This window comes from Saimiri boliviensis, chromosome 4 (genome assembly GCF_048565385.1).
Source record: "Saimiri boliviensis isolate mSaiBol1 chromosome 4, mSaiBol1.pri, whole genome shotgun sequence".
In the NCBI taxonomy this organism is placed as follows: domain Eukaryota; kingdom Metazoa; phylum Chordata; class Mammalia; order Primates; family Cebidae; genus Saimiri; species Saimiri boliviensis.
Genome location: NC_133452.1, coordinates 64,523,442 through 64,542,658, shown reverse-complemented (window position 1 = coordinate 64,542,658; position 19,217 = coordinate 64,523,442). Strand labels below are relative to the sequence as shown.

At 37.7% G+C, this 19,217-nt stretch overlaps 1 long non-coding RNA gene across 1 annotated transcript; it reads right to left on the bottom strand.

Moving 5' to 3' along the window:
- Positions 1 to 2,020: 2,020 nt before the first annotated feature.
- LOC141584137 (uncharacterized) lies at positions 2,021 to 6,865 on the bottom strand. The gene is made up of 3 exons (XR_012517080.1): positions 6,718 to 6,865; positions 6,517 to 6,552; positions 2,021 to 2,417 (listed from the first exon to the last, which is right to left on the bottom strand). It is a non-coding gene; the product is annotated as an uncharacterized LOC141584137 (long non-coding RNA).
- Between the last annotated feature and the right edge of the window lie 12,352 nt (positions 6,866 to 19,217).

Below are 19,217 nucleotides of genomic sequence, written 5' to 3'. Positions count from 1 at the left end.
GTGCATAATACTTTTTTTTTTAACTGATAGTGGTGCAAGATAAAAACCTTCACACCATGGCTCTAATAATTTAAAATACAGCTTTGAAATTTTAAAATAATGAATGATTTTAAAAAATGAACAATAATTATTCTTTCAGACATTGGAGGTGGATAAAGAAGTTTGATTTTAAAAAGCTGGGGTCTGTAGATCTACGTATGACTGAACTGTAATAATAAATAACCATTCTGCCAAGGATTATTCTTTTTCCTGGCCCACATACTTGGCAAGACTATCTATTCACAGGAGGCTTTACTGGCTATTTCTAGCACCTACCTTAAAGCTCTGAATTACATAGATTGTCCCCAGAGCCTAGAATATTTAGTCATTAACAATTTTAAAACAACACTAAAAATACCTCTTATGAAATTTCATAAATTTTGATGATTGAGAGAGCATTTAAAATGTGAAAATGTGCAAACACAGATAAAACTAGAGAGGCTAGCACAATAAACTGCCATATATCCATTACCCAGATAACAGTTATCAAGATTTTGCCACATTTGCTTCATATATCCATTTTTTTTTGAGGTTATCTGTTTTAGCAATTGAGTTTTCAAAATATAGGTTTTTAAAAGCATTTTTCATAGGAGTACATCAACAGTTTTCCATACCTTATTGTTGCTACTAAATTTTTTAAATGTTGTACATTCACATAGTTCAAAAATCAAAACTATATAATATACATTAAATTCTGCTCCCACCTCTATTTTCATCCATTCTGATCTCTTTATCTGCTCCCAATTGGCAATTGTTTAGTTTTTTTATATATCCTTCTGAGTGTTTCTGTATTTAAATATATTATATAAGTATATAAATAGGTATAACATATATATTCTCATTATCCCCTTCCTTTCTCCACAAAACGCAGCATACGTGATGTTTGGCATGCAGCTCCCTGTACTTAACAATGTGTTGTGGAGCTCTTCCCATATAAATAAACAGAGGGATTTTACATCTCAATGTACCATTGTTTATTTATTCAGCCCTTACCGGTGGACACTCAGATTATTTCCATTCCTTTGCTATTATAAAAATCAATCCAGGCATACACATCATTTGCTGCATGTGTATAAGATGCACTTATATCTGTAGGATAATTCCCCAGGAAAGGGATTGCTAGGTCATAGAGTATATTTAAAATTTTGAGCTATTTCACCAAATTTCCCTCTCTAAATGTTGTGCCCCTTGGTACTCCCACCAGCAATGTATCAAAGTATGGGTCTACCTACAGCTTCACCAACAGTGTATAGTCAAACTTGAGGATTTTTGCCAGTTCAATAGGCAAACACAAGTTTGTCACAATTTTCATGAATTATTATTATTATTTTTTGAGACGGAGTCTTGCTCTGTCGCCCAGGCTGGAGTGCAGCGGCACAATCTCTGCTCTTTGCAACCCCCACCTCCCAGGTTAAAGCGATTCTCCTGCCGCAGCCTGCAGAGTAGCTGGGATTACAGGTGCCCGCCACCATGCCCAGCTAATTTTTGTATTTTTAGTTTCACCATGTTGGCCAGGCTGGTCTCAAACTCCTAACTTCAGGTCATCTGCCCACCTTAGTCTCCCGAAGTGCTGAGATTACAGGAGTGAGCCGCCCCGCCTGGCCAACAATTTTTATTAATGTTAAACTTCCTGTTCATTTTTCATTTTCCTCTTCTGTACACAAGGGAATGCTCAGTAGATACCTTAAAATTTGGGTGACAGTGCTTGCTTTATTAACTTTTTATTTTTTTAAATTGAGACTGGAGTCTTGCTCTGTCTCCCAGGGTGGAGCGCAGTGGCGCGATCTCGGCTCACTTCAACCTCCGCCTCCACCTCCCAAAGTTCTGGGACTAGAGGCGTGAGCCACCGCGTCCAGCTTTATTAACGTTTAACGTTGAAAATAATTCATATTTTTGATAGGTATGTAGCATTCTAAGATAAGCTTTTGTGGCCGATTTCTATGTGCAGCAAGTCAGTTCTCTAGGGAATGGTATTAACTTTTCAGTGAAGACGCAAAATCATCGATTTCTAACAATGATTCTTGTTATGGGTTGAACTGCATCCCTCCAACAAGATGCTGAAGTCCTGCCCCCTAGTCCCTGTAAATGTGGACTTACTTAAAAATAGGGTCTTTGTAGTTCATCAAGTTAAGATGAGATCATTAGGTGGGTCCTAATCTAATCTGACTGGCGTCCTGAAAAGGAAAAATTGGGGCATGGGGACAGATAAGTAGGGAGGGAAGACAATATGATGACACAAGCAGCAGCCATTTACAAGCTAAGGAATGCCCGAGTCTGCCAGAAGCCAGGAAGACAGGCACGGGACAGATTATCATCACAGTCCGGAATCGACCCAAAGCCTCCGGATCTGTGAGACAATACATATTGTTTCAGCCACCCTATAAAGCAAATGTAATGACATTATCATATTGCCCAGGCTGGTCTGGAACTTCTGTACTACAGCGATCCGCCCATCTCGGTCTCCTAAAGTGTCGGGATTACAAGCGTGAGCTATTGGTCCTGGCCAGCTATTTTTGAACTCGATTTTTCTTTCTTCCTTTTCTTTTCTTTTTCTTCTTCTTTTTAAAGACAGAATCTCACTGTTGCCCAGGCTGGAGTGCAGCGGCGCAATCCGGGCTCACTGAAACCTCCGCCCCCCGCCGGAGTGATCCTCCCACCTCAGCCTCCCCAATAGCTGGGACCAGAGGCGCGCCGACCACGCCCAGCGAAGTTTTTGTGAAGAGCCGGGTCGCCATTTTGCACAGACGAGTCTCGAACTCTTGAGTTCAAGCGACTCGCCACGTCAGCCTCTGAAGGAAGGTGCTGGGATTACAAGCGTGAGCCGCAGCGCCAGGTCAGTTGATTTTCAAACTCTATTTTTCTGTCTTACTTTCTATTTTGAGATAGGATCTCACTGTGTCGCTGGAGTTCCGCGGCGCGATCTTGGCTCACTAGAACCCCTGCCTCCCGGTCGGGCGCGCGATCCTCCCACCTCAGCCTCCCCAAAAGCCGCAACCGCGGGCGCGCACCACCAGGCTCAGGTAATATTTTGTAGAAATATTTTGTAGAAAAGCTGTGGCCATTTTGCCCAGGCTGGGGTGCAGGATCGAAGTTCTGGCTCGCTGCAACCTCCGCCTCCCGGCTGTCTCCTGAGTACGAGCAGCTGGGAGTGCAGGCATGCGCCAGCGTGATTTCTCGTAGAATCGGTTTCACCATGCTGGCCAGGCTGTTCTCCCACTTCTGGGCTCCAGTAATCCACCTGCCTCGGCCGCCCAAAGTGCTGGGATTACAGGCGGGAGCCACCGCGCCCGGCCAACTCTTATTTTTCAAATTGTTTTAATGTAGTATAATATGTATATAAAGAGGGCGCGGTGGCTCCCGCCTGTAATCCCAGAACTTTGGGCGGCCGAGGCGGGTGGTTCATGAAGTCAGGAGTTCGACACCAGCCTGACCAAGATGGTGAAACCCCGTGTCTACTAAAAATACAAAAAATTAGCCGGGCATAGTGGTGCGCGCCTGTAATCCCAGCTACTCAGGAGACTGAGGCAGAAGAATCGCTTGAACCTGGGAGGCAGAGGTTGCAGTGAGCCGAGGCCACTGCACTCCAGTGTGGGCGACAGAGCAAGACTAAAAAACAAAAGCCTAGTTTTTCAACATTTTAACACTCAATGCTAGTAATTCATAAGTAAAATGCCGTGATGCCTGTGATTTGCTTGCATATGCTCCAGCCATAAAAAATAAAGGGCAAGAGAAATATAAAACACTGCCTTTTATGTTTTCTAAATGTCTTGCTATTTCCTTGAAAATATAATCAGGGTGCATTCTCATGTATACATTAAAAAACATTTCCTACACACTATCATAGGCCAGGAACTGAGTCATAGGAGATACTGAGACCCTGTTCCTTTGGGAATAATTATTAGACATATTCTAAAAGTAAAGGAAGCCAAGCTGGTGGTTCATGCCTATAATCCCAGTGCTTTGGGAGGCCAAGGGCACAAGGATATCTTTTTGTAGAGAAGCGGTGGCCATTTTGTCCAGGCTGGGTGCAGGGCCACTGTCTTGGCTTGCTGCAACCTCCATAGGCTGTTTGAGAATAGCTTGGGCAACACAGTGAGAACCTGTCTCTACAGACAAAAAAGGCAGAAAACAAACAAACAAAAAATTAGGTGCTGTAGTACCAGCCATTCAGGAGGCTGAAGATGGATTCTCACTTGAGCCCAGGAGGTTGAAGCTGCAGTAAGCTAGGAGGGTGCTACTGTACATCAGCCTTGGCAACAGAGTGAGACAGAGTCTCTATAAAAACGGGGGGTTGGAAATAAAGCAAAACAAATTACCATGGCCCCAGGTAGGAGGATTCACTTTTTTGGCGTGGGGGACGGAGTCTCACTCTGTCACCAGGCTGGAGTGCAGTTGTGAAATCTCAGCTCAGTGCAACCTCCGCCTCCCAGGTTCAGGCGATTCTCCTGCCTCAGTCTCCCGCGTAGGTGGGACTACAGGCATGCACCACCACGCCCAGCTGATTTTTTTGTATTTTTAATAGAGGCAAGGTTTCACTGTGTTAGCCAGGATGGTGTCGATCTCCTGACTTCGTAATCTGCCGGCCTCCGCCTCCCAAAGTGCTGGGATTACAGACGCGAGCCACTGCGCCTGGTCCCAGGATTCGCTTTTAGAAAGAAATTGCCAAAGTGAGGTGTGGTAGCTCACGCCTATAACCCCAGCACTTTGAAAGTCCAGGTGGGCAGATTGCTTGAGGCCAGTAGTTTGAGACCAGAGTTGGCAACGTGGTGAAACCCTGTCTCTACTAAAAATACAAAAATTAGCTGTTATTTTTGTGCATGGTGTTGCAGGGAAGATCCCAGCTCTCAGGAAGCTGAGACATGAGAATCCCTTGAACTCAGAAGGGGAGGCTGCAGTGAGCAAGATTGCAGTACTGCACTCAAGCCTGGGGGACAGAGGAAAATCCTGTCTCAAAAAAAAAAGAAATTGCAAGAGCCATACATAAATGATAAATTCCTTTCTTCTTATGGCTTTTCATTCATTTCTAATCATGCCAACATATTCCTTAATAAATGCTTAGCCTATCAATGTTCATCATCTCCCCTTTCAGATACCTCATATAAAATAATACATTAAATATTATAATGTCCCATTTTTCATTTTTGTCACAGCAGCATGATGGCATGATGATAACTAGTTTGAAATCAAAAAGGATGACCTCTTGAGTGCTTGGGACACCAACCATGGGTTGTGTTTTAATTTTTATTTTCTGTTTACAGTTATTCTCAGGACTTTAAACAGGTATTACATAACTATACATGACACTTAAATGCTGAAAGGCTTACAAGATACCTAAAAAACCCATAGCCATAAAAAAAAAACACCACAGGGTTTATTCTAGAAGTGCATCATTTGTAAGCCCCACTCATAAATAATTACTATATTGCTTTAAAGTCAAAGTGTATCACATTTCAGATGTTGATACATAATTATTGTTTTTGATTTCTAGTAATCAATGTCCACATCCTTTTCCTCCGAATTATATTTGGAATCATAATGTAAATTGATACAATGATTATAATTAAGAATTGTTTGTGAAAGAATCCTCTGTGCTACTTAACAAGTAATGTAAGAGATACTTTATGTACTTGCCAGTGAAAAGGCATGTTTAAAGTAACTAGTATTCACTCCACTGGCTCAATGGAAAGTTGAGCAGCCATCTAAGGAATTTGCTGAAGGTGGAAGCCAGTGTGGAAAATTCTTAGGAGGGGTCACAACAGGATTTTGCTTCTGATCAGTCTGCCTACCATGATCTCACTTTCAGGCCAGAGATGCTTTTTTCTAGATTGTGGTTACCCTTGATAGATAAACCGGTTTCTTGATCCTAATCCATAAATTGGAAGGGAGAATATGCATCATCACACAGCAACGGTTTGATTTGCCTTTTAGTCCTACAATAGTAGCTAGTGAACTGGCCTTTATTAGTCATTTTCAAATGAAAGTGTTTTCACTTGAAAACTCTTCCACTTTTAATTTTTTTTATATCCTATATTTTAAACTTCTGAACACATTTTTAGTTTGCTAAAATATTTAATCCCTTTAAACAGTTCTACAAAACAGCAGAACTGTTTAAAGGGATTATTACAAGCCTATATTCGATATTTGTAGCTGGTCAGATAATGATTGACCAGTACTGTTTAGTTCTGAGTCTAATGAGAAACTACCCAAAGTATCAGAAAGAAGTATAAAATTGTCAGGTAGAAAATTATAGGACAGAAAGCAGTAATATTTTGGGAACATATACCAAAATGCCAACACGAAATATATGGGTGTCACAATATTTTTGGCCACAGATCTTGTGGCTCTTTGAGTGATGATTATTAATTTGATGTTGCGTATCTTACTGTTTTGGAAAAGGGACAGCTGACATTAGGTTCCCCAAATTTCTGGCATTGTCTACGATGCTCATTGGATTCTGAAATACATTACTATTATTACCTGGAATTGTGCTGTTAGGAATGACGTCCAGAGCATCTGTAGTAAAAGAAAAACGGGTCTGGGTTTCAGATATAATTTTGGTACCTTCTTACAGTTTCAACACACCGAGGTTGTTAGGTTGGGGAGCAAGGAGTAACATCGCGCCGCCTACCTCCGGGCGCGCCCTAGGGACCGCCATGTGCACTCCCCTCCGGGACCGACGCCGCGCGCACAGCCGGGAGTCCCAGGCCCAGGCCCTCGCAGCCTCCACCAGAACAAACGGCGGCAGCGGCCGTGCGCGCCCACGGCCTGCGCGGGGACGCGCCTTGAGGGGTCGGGGGCGCCTGCTGTAAAGCTCCACCGTGGCCGCGCGTGCCCGCCCGGCCCTGGAATGAATGGAAGGTTCAATCTCGCGCGCTCGGCGCCGGCAGCCAATGACGCGGCCGGGAGCGGCGGCGGGCAGGTGTGCGCGTGCCGCCGGCTGACGCAGAGCTCCAGTCGAACCGCCTGCTGCCGCCGCCGCGCCCCGCGCTCCCCCACCCGGCGCAGCCCCCTCCTCCCCGCGCCCGCCACTCGCCGGGCTGCGGCGGCGGAGCGGTGGCGACAACGGATTCCGCGCCCGGTGGCCGCGCGCCGCCCGGCTGTTCGCGTCCCCTCGCCGGCTCACAATGTGCTGACCCTCCCGGCCCCGCCGCGCGCCTCACTGGTCTCCCGACCGCCGCGCTCCCTCAGGAAGTGACAGATTCCAGGCCCCTTCCTCCGCCCCGTCCTCCGGGACTGAACGCCACACACGTCCTCACACCCTCTCCCCCCTCACACCCAGGCTAGCGACGCGACCATGAGGCCCCGGAGGTAAGCAGCCGGCCCCGCGGGCGCGCGAGTGCGAGCGTGGCCGGGTGTGCGTGCGGGTGCGGACGCCGCTCGCGGTCCCGAGTCTGGCACGTGAGCAACGTCGAGGGGAGCTCCGTGCTGAGGAGCAGGAAGAAAAGAGGAGGCGCGAGCGCCAGGGAGGGGCGAGGACTGGGCACCGCGGGGAAGTGACAGGTCTCGCAGCAAGTTGCGGTTCGGGAGCCGGCGCGCCGCGTCTTTCCTTTGCCGGCCCTGATTTATTGCCCCGGTGCTGCCACTAAGACGCGGGCAGTCGATGTACTTCCGGGTTCACACCTTTCTCTCCCCGCTCCGTGCTGCTGGGTCGGCGTCCGCTGTGGGCACTGCGTCGCCAGAGCTGCCGACCGAGCTGGCCGCTCCGGCGGCTGCCGGCGGCCGGAGCCGGCTCGCAGCGGGAGGGCGGGGCGGGGCGGGGCGGGGCGGGGCAGGGCGGGGGCGTTGCGACTCGGATGCTGTGGAGCGGTGCGGCGCGGGCTGCGGTCCCGGCGGCGGGTTTTCGCGGCCGGCGCGGGCTCCTCGGAGACGCACGGGGCCGCGCCGCCAGGGGGCGTGCGCACCTCCCTTTTGCGCTCCGCAAACAGAGCTGCTTTGTACCGGGCAGGCGTCGGGGATCGTTTTTGCTTCGGTATCGGTGATGTAAATTCATGAATTAAAATTAAGGATTTTGAAGAGAACGGAGAAGAACGTACTTGGATTTAGGTTGTTTTTGAAAAGGAAAGCCCAAGAAGAAATGATACGTTTGCAGGAGAATTGACTGACTACTGACTGGAACATTGGATGCGGGTGCTTTATGAGGATTTGTACTCCAAAAACTTTTTTAAAAAATTGCACGTTGGTAAATATTGAGTGTTTTCGAGTAAAATTTAACAGTATGTATTTAGTGCCCTTATTGCGGAAATTTCTTAAATGTAAGTAAGTCCGCCATTTTGAATTGTTTCATGTAACACTGAAATCTTAGGTGCCTGTTTTCCTTGAGTTCCCTTCAGTTCTTTGTGGATTTGTTTTCATACTTAGGTTTTTAAGGTTGCCAAGTATTATTACTGCTCATGGACCTAAATAATCCACTGAAGATTTTTATATCTATTATTGTTAATGCAAGGGAAAAATAAATTGTGCTCGTGTTCTATTGTAGTTTTTTATTTCTCTGTCACAAATACTGTGGAAGTGAAAAAACACCTGACAACTAGTATTAGAATGAATTTAAAATGTTTTACAACATTGCTGGAAAGATATGTCTTAAGGTGATTTTTAATCAAGAAAATCTTAATGTTTTATTTTTTAGTGCAGGTTATTATCATATTTACTCAATAATGCAAAAGTGCTTTTTTAAAAAGCACATTTTTACGTCCAACAATAAGTACAAAACATCACAGTTTTATGAAAGCTTTCAGGGAAATTTTAAAAGTTAAGGGTGAATTCTTGGAAATATATGCCAATTTCTATTTCAAAGATATAAAATTTGTTATGAAATGTATGCCATTTTTTTCTTCTGCTGTGGATTTGTACAGATTTTATAGAGGACTTGTATGATAAATTAACAAAGGGAATGTAATAACCAGTATTGCATTTTCAATAATACACCCTTGTCCATCTTATGGAAAGTTCTTGCCTCTCAAATTATTTATCTTTGCATGTATGAAATACAGCAATCCAGTGTGTCTAATTCCCTACAGAGCTTTAGAAATGAACCTGACACAAGGCCTCTTTTGGCACTTAGTGAGGAAGAGGCTATATTACCAATGAATAAAAAGTTTTATTTGACTTTTCCATTTTGCAAGTGGGATCAGCTAATCTTTGCTTGACAATATAAGGTCATAAAAATGTAAGTAATTGGATTGGTTTTTGGTAACTGCTTATAGGTGCGTCTCAATTAATAGATCTGGAACCAAATGATTCAATGATTATATTCTCATTAATCCTTGTCAGATGGTATGGTGTCTTATTATATATGTTCTCTGCTAGACTTCTTTCAGAAACAGTAAGAAGTTTATTGTGAAATTAGTCAAGATTTAAGTTAAAAAATCTTCTAGGTTGTGAGGCAAGATATGGTCAATCTTATTCTTTTCAAGGGAAGCAAATTGAGATTTAAAATAGTAGTGCTCAAAGTTAGTCTTCAGAATAACATTTTTAAGTAATGTTGCACATGTAAATTCCAAAATACAGTGAATTTAAGGTTGGCTTTTTTTTTTTCCCTGTTTACTCTGAGGAAAGAGAAGATTTAACAGATCTTACCTGCCTGAAAGTTTGATAATGTTTGGTATCTGATATGGTAACATTTTTAGGGATTTGTGATACACTGCTGTCATAATTTACAAATCATGATTAAAGGAAAAAATAAGTTATTAAATAAAACATGTAAGAATAACAGTCTTCAGGTGTGAGACTGATGTCTCTTTAAACATAATTGTGAAGTGCTAGGCACAGCTACCAAATTTGGGGACTATTAACAAGTTCAGGTCAGGAAATGATCTATAAACATTTACCTTAATCCAAAATTGAGTTGATTTAAAAAAAGAAACATGGGGATACAGAGACTAATCAATTTAGAAGTAATTAAATTATTCATAAGATAGTGGTGTCACAAATTTTTGGACAACTGAAGTGTTTTCTTATTTGGTATTTTTCAGTAGAATCTAATTTTAAAATTCTCATATACTCAGTTTTCTTGTTTAAATGCTTTTAAACCTGTACCTTGTTTTCTTGCCTTTTAAGGGAACTATATTTTCTTTACAAGTAACTACTGTTTTTGATGAACCACAAAGTAAGGAGTTTCTAGCTTGCCAAGAACAACAATGGAAATTCTTTACATTCAGATACTTAAGGTTGATTTATATGAATAAGTCTTGGAATATATGGAATGCAGAATCTTACAGTTTTGAGAAACTTGCCCACCATGTGCTTTTATACATGTACATTATTGTGTTGGATTTCTCGGGCACAATGATGCTTGACAAAGTCGCTGGCCATAGTGCTGAATCAAGACAGCCATATTGGTCACTGCTAAATCTGACTGAAAACTGTACAGTACACGGAAATTGTGTAGGGGTTCAAATAGCATTATGACCATAGGAAGTGTATGCATATGTATTTCATAAAAATTTTTGGTTTTTTGCTTTTCACCTAGTTGAATTGGGATCATCAGAAATTTTGATAGAGAAATGTTATCCCTGAAGTATATTAATTTACTGTGTAGCATTGATTTTGAATAATGTCAGTAAAATCAATAGGATTAATGCTAGAGGTTTTCTGTTTCTTTGAAAGCTGCTACTTGCAAATGATGACAAGATTTTTAAAACCAGTTTAAGCAACTACTCATTTAACTCAGAAACTACAATTTTTGTTGACACTATTATAAGGTAGAGTATGAACTTGATATTTGCAATTTTTGATTTAGGTTCATATTCTGGCATTATCAAAACCAACATCAAAATATGTTATTATCAAACTTAATCAAATTAGAAATCATTCATGAAATAAATTTCACTTAAAAACATTAAATAATTTAAAAAATAAGAATATAAATTTTGAAATTATAAGGATACTGACCTGTCATTTTGGGGAAATTTTCTATTGTTTGAAACAGGACAAACACCAGCTTTCTCATTGCTTAAAATATTACTGTGCTCTATATTATATGAAATGAGTACTAGTATGAAACCATTGTAGAAATTACCTGAAAAGGAATGTTGTAATCCATTTACTGTATCAGTAAAAAGTACTATTTTAAGCATATAACTTTTACATGATTCTTCTAAAAATAGAATGGGTTGATATGCAGCATCATCAAATTAAGGGTCAAAGGTGACAAATCAGGACAAAGGGCATGCAGCTCATTTTCAAGCAATCAGTTTCTAGTTTTTTCTTAGCAGAACAAAAGCTTAATTATATGGAAAAAAAAAAAGATTTAATGTTGAATGGCCAGTTCTAATGGTGGAAAAACATGTTTACAATTTTCTAGATATTTTCAGATCAGTATTACTTTTACAGACTTAATTGAAAAGGCAAGAGCTGAAATACTATGTTTATATTTTTTGGATATTTTTCTATTTATCATTTGTTCAGACTCTGCAAAATCATTTTAACTAAAATGTTCTGGACTGTATAGGTTAAAAAAATAGACATTTCGTGGATTGAACATTTTAGAAAAAATCTGTAAATTATGTTTTATCTTTTGTATTAGTCTGTTGTTATAATCACCTTTGCTAGTTAAAATCCTATTATTTTTATTTGGTGTTACATTTATTACATCAGTAGGTCACCCAGCGTTGTAAGGATGAGTAACTTGTAAAGTATCTCTTTATCTTTATTAAAATGTTTATCGAAAATACTTAGAATACACTAAAAGTTCTCAGTTGTTAATCTCTGGTGATATATATTTTGAACGATTAATAATGTTGTATATTAAAACTTAAAATGTATATGTCAAATAAAATTTTCTTGTTATTATTGTAATTAAATAGAAGTGTTCAGTTTTACCTGGAATCGTTTTTGTTTACTGTATCAAAAAGCCACTTTAAAGTTTTGTCTTAAAGTTATGGTGGGCCTTTAAAATATATGTGATTACCTTTTTTAAGACAGGAATTTTGCGATTATTTTGATCTTTTTGATCTGAAACCACTAGTGCTTTCTTTTACATTTCTTTACTGTGATCTAACAATGAGCTGTGAGCTTGATTACATAAAACTATTATTTCATATGTTGGAAGATGCAAACACATTAGCAAAACTAACTATGCTGTGGCTCAACTGTTACAACTTTTTAAGCTAAAGAATTGTGTTTACCAACTCGTCTGGTGCCATAATATTGCCTTTAAACAATTTTGAAAATATGCCAGTCATCTTAAATTATTACTCATTTGTTTTTATTTTCCAAAATAAATTTGTTACAGTATTTGAAGAGAGTGATAGAGCTGTCCATATCTTATATGAAACCAATACAACTTCTATTTGTTAAAATGGTTTAGGAAGTTAAATTTATCTCCATGATTCAGCAATGTCACAAATACTACCCTCTGATTTAAGGTTGAGTGTTTCATGTGATATATTACAAATTAAATCATATATTTTATAAAAAGAATGAAATATAAAAAATGCTTTTTTTCTAATATAAAATTTTCTGTTCTCTGGATAATTTAAAAAATATTTCACCAAATGTAAAGCTTCTTGTTTTCAAATTCTAATAACCTAATATATATATATTTTTGCCTTGCCCCGAGTTTTTGGTGGATTCACATTATTACAAAATATTTTTGAAGGCTGTCATTTGCTAACACCAAATTTTCTTCTCTATGTATATAACTTGAAGTTCATTGAATATTTGTGCAATCTCAAGAGTTCAAAACCTAATAAATCCACTTTTAGAAATTTCCTTCACAGATCACTATTTTTACCATGGCTTTAAGAATAAGACACATAATTTCACAACAGCTCAAATAATTAATACCCCCATTAAGTGAAGAAAATTCTGAGCTCTAAATGAGTCTCTTCTTATACCAATTCCTATGATTGCTATAACCTAATATTTTTAAGCTGTAGAAAGTCATGTGTAACTATTTATCTTACTTTTAAGTAGATTGTTCTGTTTAGATTTTCTATTCCTGTGTATGATTGAAGGTACATGAGCAACATCTATGATTAAAGTAGGATATTCAGTTAAGTTGCAAAATAATTTATCCTGATTTTACTGAGGCAGCATTTGAATTTAGTCTGACTAATTGCAAAAAATAATTACAGTAACGTTCATAGATATTAAATGTTTGTTAAGAGAACAGTGTAAGAAAATGCTTTCATGAAGTACTTAACATTCACTTCAGTGCTGAACTTCCACATTTAATATATTTGATGTGTGTATATGTTATATTTTAAGTTATAGTCAATTTACATCAGTATTGTGCTTTAGGTTTTACTCTAGTGTTAGTGTAATATTAATATATTTGCTATATGATTTTAATTAGTGTTATTTTAAAACATTTTCTCCAGCTAGGAAAGAAAAATCTATGCTGCCTTCCAAAGAATGTAGTTCAGTGATAGTTGAGATGTACTACAGATTAGTTTTTCTTTAAACCATAAAGTGAATATTTATTGTAGTAAGTTAGAATGTGCTTTATACTTTTATTAATTTAGAAAATACTGACTATAACAGAAACAAGTATCTTACATTTTAAAATGTTGAAAATTCTGGAGATGAGAATAAGTAATGAAATAATTTTTCTTACTATGGTGAATATTCTTGATTGTGAAATCATTTTGTAACTTAAAGTAACTTTTGCATTTCTTAGAAATAAAAGTTAACGTGATGTGAATTGAAGTAAAATTCTGAGTAATGTGAAATGTCGTAGTATGTTTTTTTTATTGGTCCCTTTATTCTGTAAGCTTCAAACAGCTTGGCAATTTTTTATTTTTATTTTTTGAGACAGAGTCTCACTGTATAACCCAGGCTGGAGTGCAATGACTGGATCTCAGCTCACTGCAACCTCTGTCTCCCAGGTTCAGGCAATTCTCCTGCTTCAGCCTCCCAGGTAGCTGGGATTACAAGCATGCATGACCACACCTGGCTAATTTTTGTATAGTAGAGATGGGTTTCACCATGTTGGCCAGGCTGGTCTCAAACTCCTGACCTTAAGTGATGCACTGGCCTTGGCCTCCCAAAGTGTTGGGATTACAGGCATGAGCCACTATACTGGCTGGCAGTTTTTAAATGAATTACAATGTATAATTCATAATAGCAATAATTTCCTTTACTTTTAGTTACAACAGTGGATTTTAACAATGAACGGTATATAATGTATTTGAGAAGAATATTGTTAATATGTTTTAATAGGAAGTGTGACTTTAAGAATGTGTTGGATACTGTTTATAATTTAGTCACTCCTATAGCAGTAAATCATATATTTAAAATAAAAATAATTGGAATTATTTCGTATATATGCATTTTATATTTGTAATATATGTAATTATATTTGTAAGAGATTGTCTATCCAGTTTTTTATGAAAAGATGGTTTAACAGAACATTTTGTGTAAGTTCCATTTTTTTTTTAATTAAAGTCAGCCAAGGAATAATCAACCCAGGTACAGGAATTCCGTGTCATTGGTTCAAAAAGTATAATAGGGCCGGGCACGGTGGCTCAAGCCTGTAATCTCAGCACTTTGGGAGGCCGAGGCAGGTGGATCACGAGGTCAAGAAATCGAGACCATCCTGGTCAACATGGTGAAACCCCGTCTCTACTAAAATACAAAAAATCAGCTGGGCATGGTGGCGTGTGCCTGTAATCCCAGCTACTCAGGAGGCTGAGGCAGGAGAATTGCCTGAACCCAGGAGACGGAGGTTGCGGTGAGCCGAGATCGTGCCATTGCACTCCAGCTTGGGTAACAAGAGCAAAACTCCGTCTCAAAAAAAAAAAAAAAAAGTATAATAGGCACAAAATAATGTCAGAATTATGAGAATGAGCTAAATAGGCACAGTCTCTCTAATCACAAAGCATAGAGTTCAGTTAGGAAAGAGAACATTTTCATGGAGTGTATAATAAACTACAGTGTATACTATTACATGGTGGAGACATTGTATTCGATATGGAACAGTATGAAAAAGAGCTCTAAGTAGAGCTCTAAATGGTGAACAGACATTATTCTAGTGTAGGAGCAGAGAAGTGTATTTTGGGATTTTGCAGGTTTAGGTTTTTGTTTTCTAAGAAAACTTAATGAACTCTATTAAATATTTTACCAAAAATTTTTCAATATAAATACTTGTATAAAATTTGTGGCTATTTTTGGAATATTCATGTATTTGAAGAATTATTTAACTCCTGATATTTCATTTAAAAAAACAGTCACCTAGAATAAGAATATAAACATTTAAAATTATAAATATTTTACAGCTTATACCTGTCTCATTCCTATCATAGTTGTTCAGTAAGTATTGGATGGATACATAACAATATCTATATTTAAACTTAATTCTATTTTTTGTACTCTTGTTTTTGAACAATTTTAAACCATTAACATCAGTGAAGTACAATAATTGTGAAATAATCTCATGTTACTTTTCCTTTGAAACTAACATTATTAAAACTAGCATAACCAAGAACATCATATTTAAGTTTGAATAGTAAAGAATCTGAACATTATTATCAAATTGGCTTTAAAAAAAAACTCCAAAAGCTTACAGTTAGAGCTCTTGAATTAAATAGCATTATTTAGCTAACTTTCTTACATTATTTGATTTTAACTTTATTAAACCTACTATTTGTGATAATTTGTCCAAATTATTTGCAAAGGTTTTTTTATAAACCTTATCTGTTGTGTTTACACATCTTTAAAACATGTTGGCTTGGATTCTTCTGTAAATATAAGCAGGTAGGATTAAGAATAGGCTGTGGACTATTAGAATAGAAAGGCATAAGCTATATTTGTACTGAAATATTTATGTACAATAATTAAATATACTCATAAGCCAGATGTGCAAAATAAAACTTGATACAGGATCAATTTAAAGGAAAGCTCTATTTCAATAAGTGTCTATAATGAATTTTGTTAAAGTTAGGATCTGTCATTATCTTGTATCTTTTGGTTGTAAACACTGGATAACTGAAAGATTTAATGTACAGAGGTTCACATGCCTTTTGTTCACATTCTTCCTCTATTTTCAAATTTAACTCAGTGAGATTGTCATCCTTTGTGAAAAGAACCTTGGGTCAACATTCAGTAGAACTCTGCACTTAGAAAATTCTCCATTTCCTCTTGAGAAGAAAATTAGATTGCAACTTAAAAGAATTTGCACAGAATGGCTTGTGTGTGTGTGTGTGTGTGTGTGTGTGTGTGTGTGTGAAAGAGAGAGAGAGAGAGAGAGAGTTCGCTGATATAGTAGATAATGATGTGTAATACTTGATTAAGGAAAGACAGTTCTGGGTGTAGCAGGTGAGTGTATGCACGTTCACACCAATTTTTATAAACCTTAGTAACTGACCCAAGGATAAAAACAATAATTTAGTAGTCATCAGGAGTTCCTCTTCCAATCACTATACTTCATTACTATGTGTAATGAAGTATACATGATTGCAAGTAATAATGCAATTATTATTTATTGCAAGTTTTATTGTGTTGTGGCATCTGCCAATGGATATATTAAAAACATCAATATTTACTCATATTTAAAAAATGAAAACTGCTTTTTAAACAAATATTAACCCATTTAAAAATACGCGTTAATGCATACTAGATGCTTTCAGATATACCTAATGATTAAGTGTATTACCATTAATGTAATTTTTCATTTACTTGACTGTAACAGCTGCAATACCAATTTTATAGTACCATCATTAGATTCTCATGATTTATCTTCTATAATGTATCTGAAGAGAATGATCAGGTTCTTCGAGAAACATAATATTCTAGGTTAAGTAGATTTTATCTGTACTTGGAAAAACTAGTGTTTTTAAATTACAGCGTAAAATTAAATATTAAAATTTAAACTGCATTGTTGATGAAATTGGGATCTTTTGACTACATGTTAATGGTCTTAAATGTTCTTTAAACCAATGTCCTCTAGTAGAAATACAAGGCACGTATATGCCAATTGGTTATCTAATTTTGCTAGGTGAGTCTTAAACTGTAAAAAAAACTTTACAGGTCTCTTCACAGAGTCAGAACCTGGGCATTTTATTGCTTTCTAATGGCCATTAGGATGAAGAAGAGGCAATTAAATAGGCAATTAATGTAGTACTGACTTGAGCTCTCTGATTTTAGGTTCTTCAGAAGAGGATGAAGCCATTCAAGCAGGTTTCACCAGCCCCAGCCCCAGCCCCAGGTCAGTCTTTTTTTTTTTTTTTTAAATATTTTGTTTAATTAATGTTTTAAAAGATCAAGGTCACTAGAGGCATATAAGAACTTGACAGCCCTCAGGAATTCTTCATCCTTTCTACTTTAGCAAGATGGGTACCAAGTCCTTCTATACTCTATCCTGATCTCTCCATCTAAAAAACTGGTATTCCCACAAGAATTACATGCATGACCTCTTCTAATTAACTCCTTTCCCCTACTGCCACTTTTAGCAGTACTGTATTTTGTGATTTCTTTTTCTGTAACTTAAGCAACATAGATAATAGATGTTTAAATGTTTATGGAGATGAATGAAAAGTATTCATGGCTTGTTTATTTTTGTAGCTCCCAAAGTAAAATAGATACTAACAGATACCTGCTGAACTAAATTAAAAATGAAGACAGGGTGCTGTTTTAAAATAATTTATCATAGCATAAATAGTACAATATAATACATTAGACATTTTAAGGAAATTTTTCTTATCCAGGAAGCTCTGTGTTACTTTTCATGAGCATATATCAGAATTTGCTCCTCATTTTCATGCTGCAAAACTGAGTCATTCGAACTTTAGTATTTTAAAACTAGACTTTTGACATACTCTCTTATATTGCTAGAACTAACTTAAAAGTCATAGCACTATCTTTTAGTAACAATCTTATTTGATAATAATTTATTACTCTGGCTTGACTAGCACCACTTTGAAGACACACATAGGAGCTGTGATATTGCAAAGTATATGACTATTAATAACTACAAATAAAATGATGTTATTCTTATTATTGAACTTATCAAATATAGGATTGTGGGTAGCAAGAGGAAACCAGTAAGGATCAAAAGGTTCAACAAGGAAACCATGATAGGTATTTCCATTTGAGAAACTGCTTTTTTTTTTTTTCAGAGTGAATCTTGACATAGAGATGATGCTCTACTGAATATCATGAAAAAAGCGATTCCCCAAAGTTGCTATAAATGTTTTAGTATACCAACTACTTTCCTTTTATTATTTTCCTTTCATTTATTTAAAAAATTTTTTTCTCCTTATTATCAACTGTGATTTTTTTGTTGGAGCCAGTCCAGAGACTTCTTTTTTGTTGGGAAATAATGTTAACACCGATGTGTTAAGTGACTGCAATAAAGTTTCATGTCTGTATTTCCTTGTGATTATAAAGGGGATCGGAAGGAAAAGGTATCACTTTCACCAGAAGAACGGTTGTTTCTAGACATGACATTTTAGGCTAAAAGACTTTGAATATCCACTGGTCCAGTTTCCTCACTATACAGATGAAGAAACTGAGTCCCAGAGAAGTTATTGGCCCAAGGCAACAGGTTGGTAAATAGAAACAGAATTTTGACCTCCATTTTCTAGCTGATGCTTTTTCTCCACAAATTTGCTTCTCACACAGGCATCTTTAAAGCCCGAAGATTTCTTTTCACTTGTCTCATCTTCTACCCTGCTACTACTCTTCTTTCCTTTTTCATTTCGGATATACTTGCCCTCTCTCCCCAAATAAACCCAAAGGGTAAATATTGAAACAAATACCAGGGAGACAGTCCACATTCTTATTTCAGTTGATTATTTCTTTTGATGAAATAGAGTTTTAAAGAATACTTTTATTCATTTCTTTGAGGAAGGAAGAAAGAATAGTATATTAACATTATTTAGTGTTTTTCCACAGGCTCATGGTATTTATTGCAAAAAGATCTTTAAATTAGGAAACATACATGCTCAAGTAGTACAGTTGAAAAATACTTTCATTTTGCAACTAAAACATGAAGCTTCCTTTTGTGCTATTCTAGGCATAGTAATGTAAAACTTAGTACTAAATGAGTTTTCTAACCTGTTACTGTTCTAATTAAAGTCATTTAAGAAAATACTTGTTGAGCACAGTTTGGAAAATATTTTTCCTTCTCATTGGGAGAGAAGTACGTTAATGTAATAGGATTTTTGCTATTCCAGGTTTTTAAAAAGATATTTCTACAGCTATTATGTATATTTTTTTTGAAAATTTGAAAAGTGCTT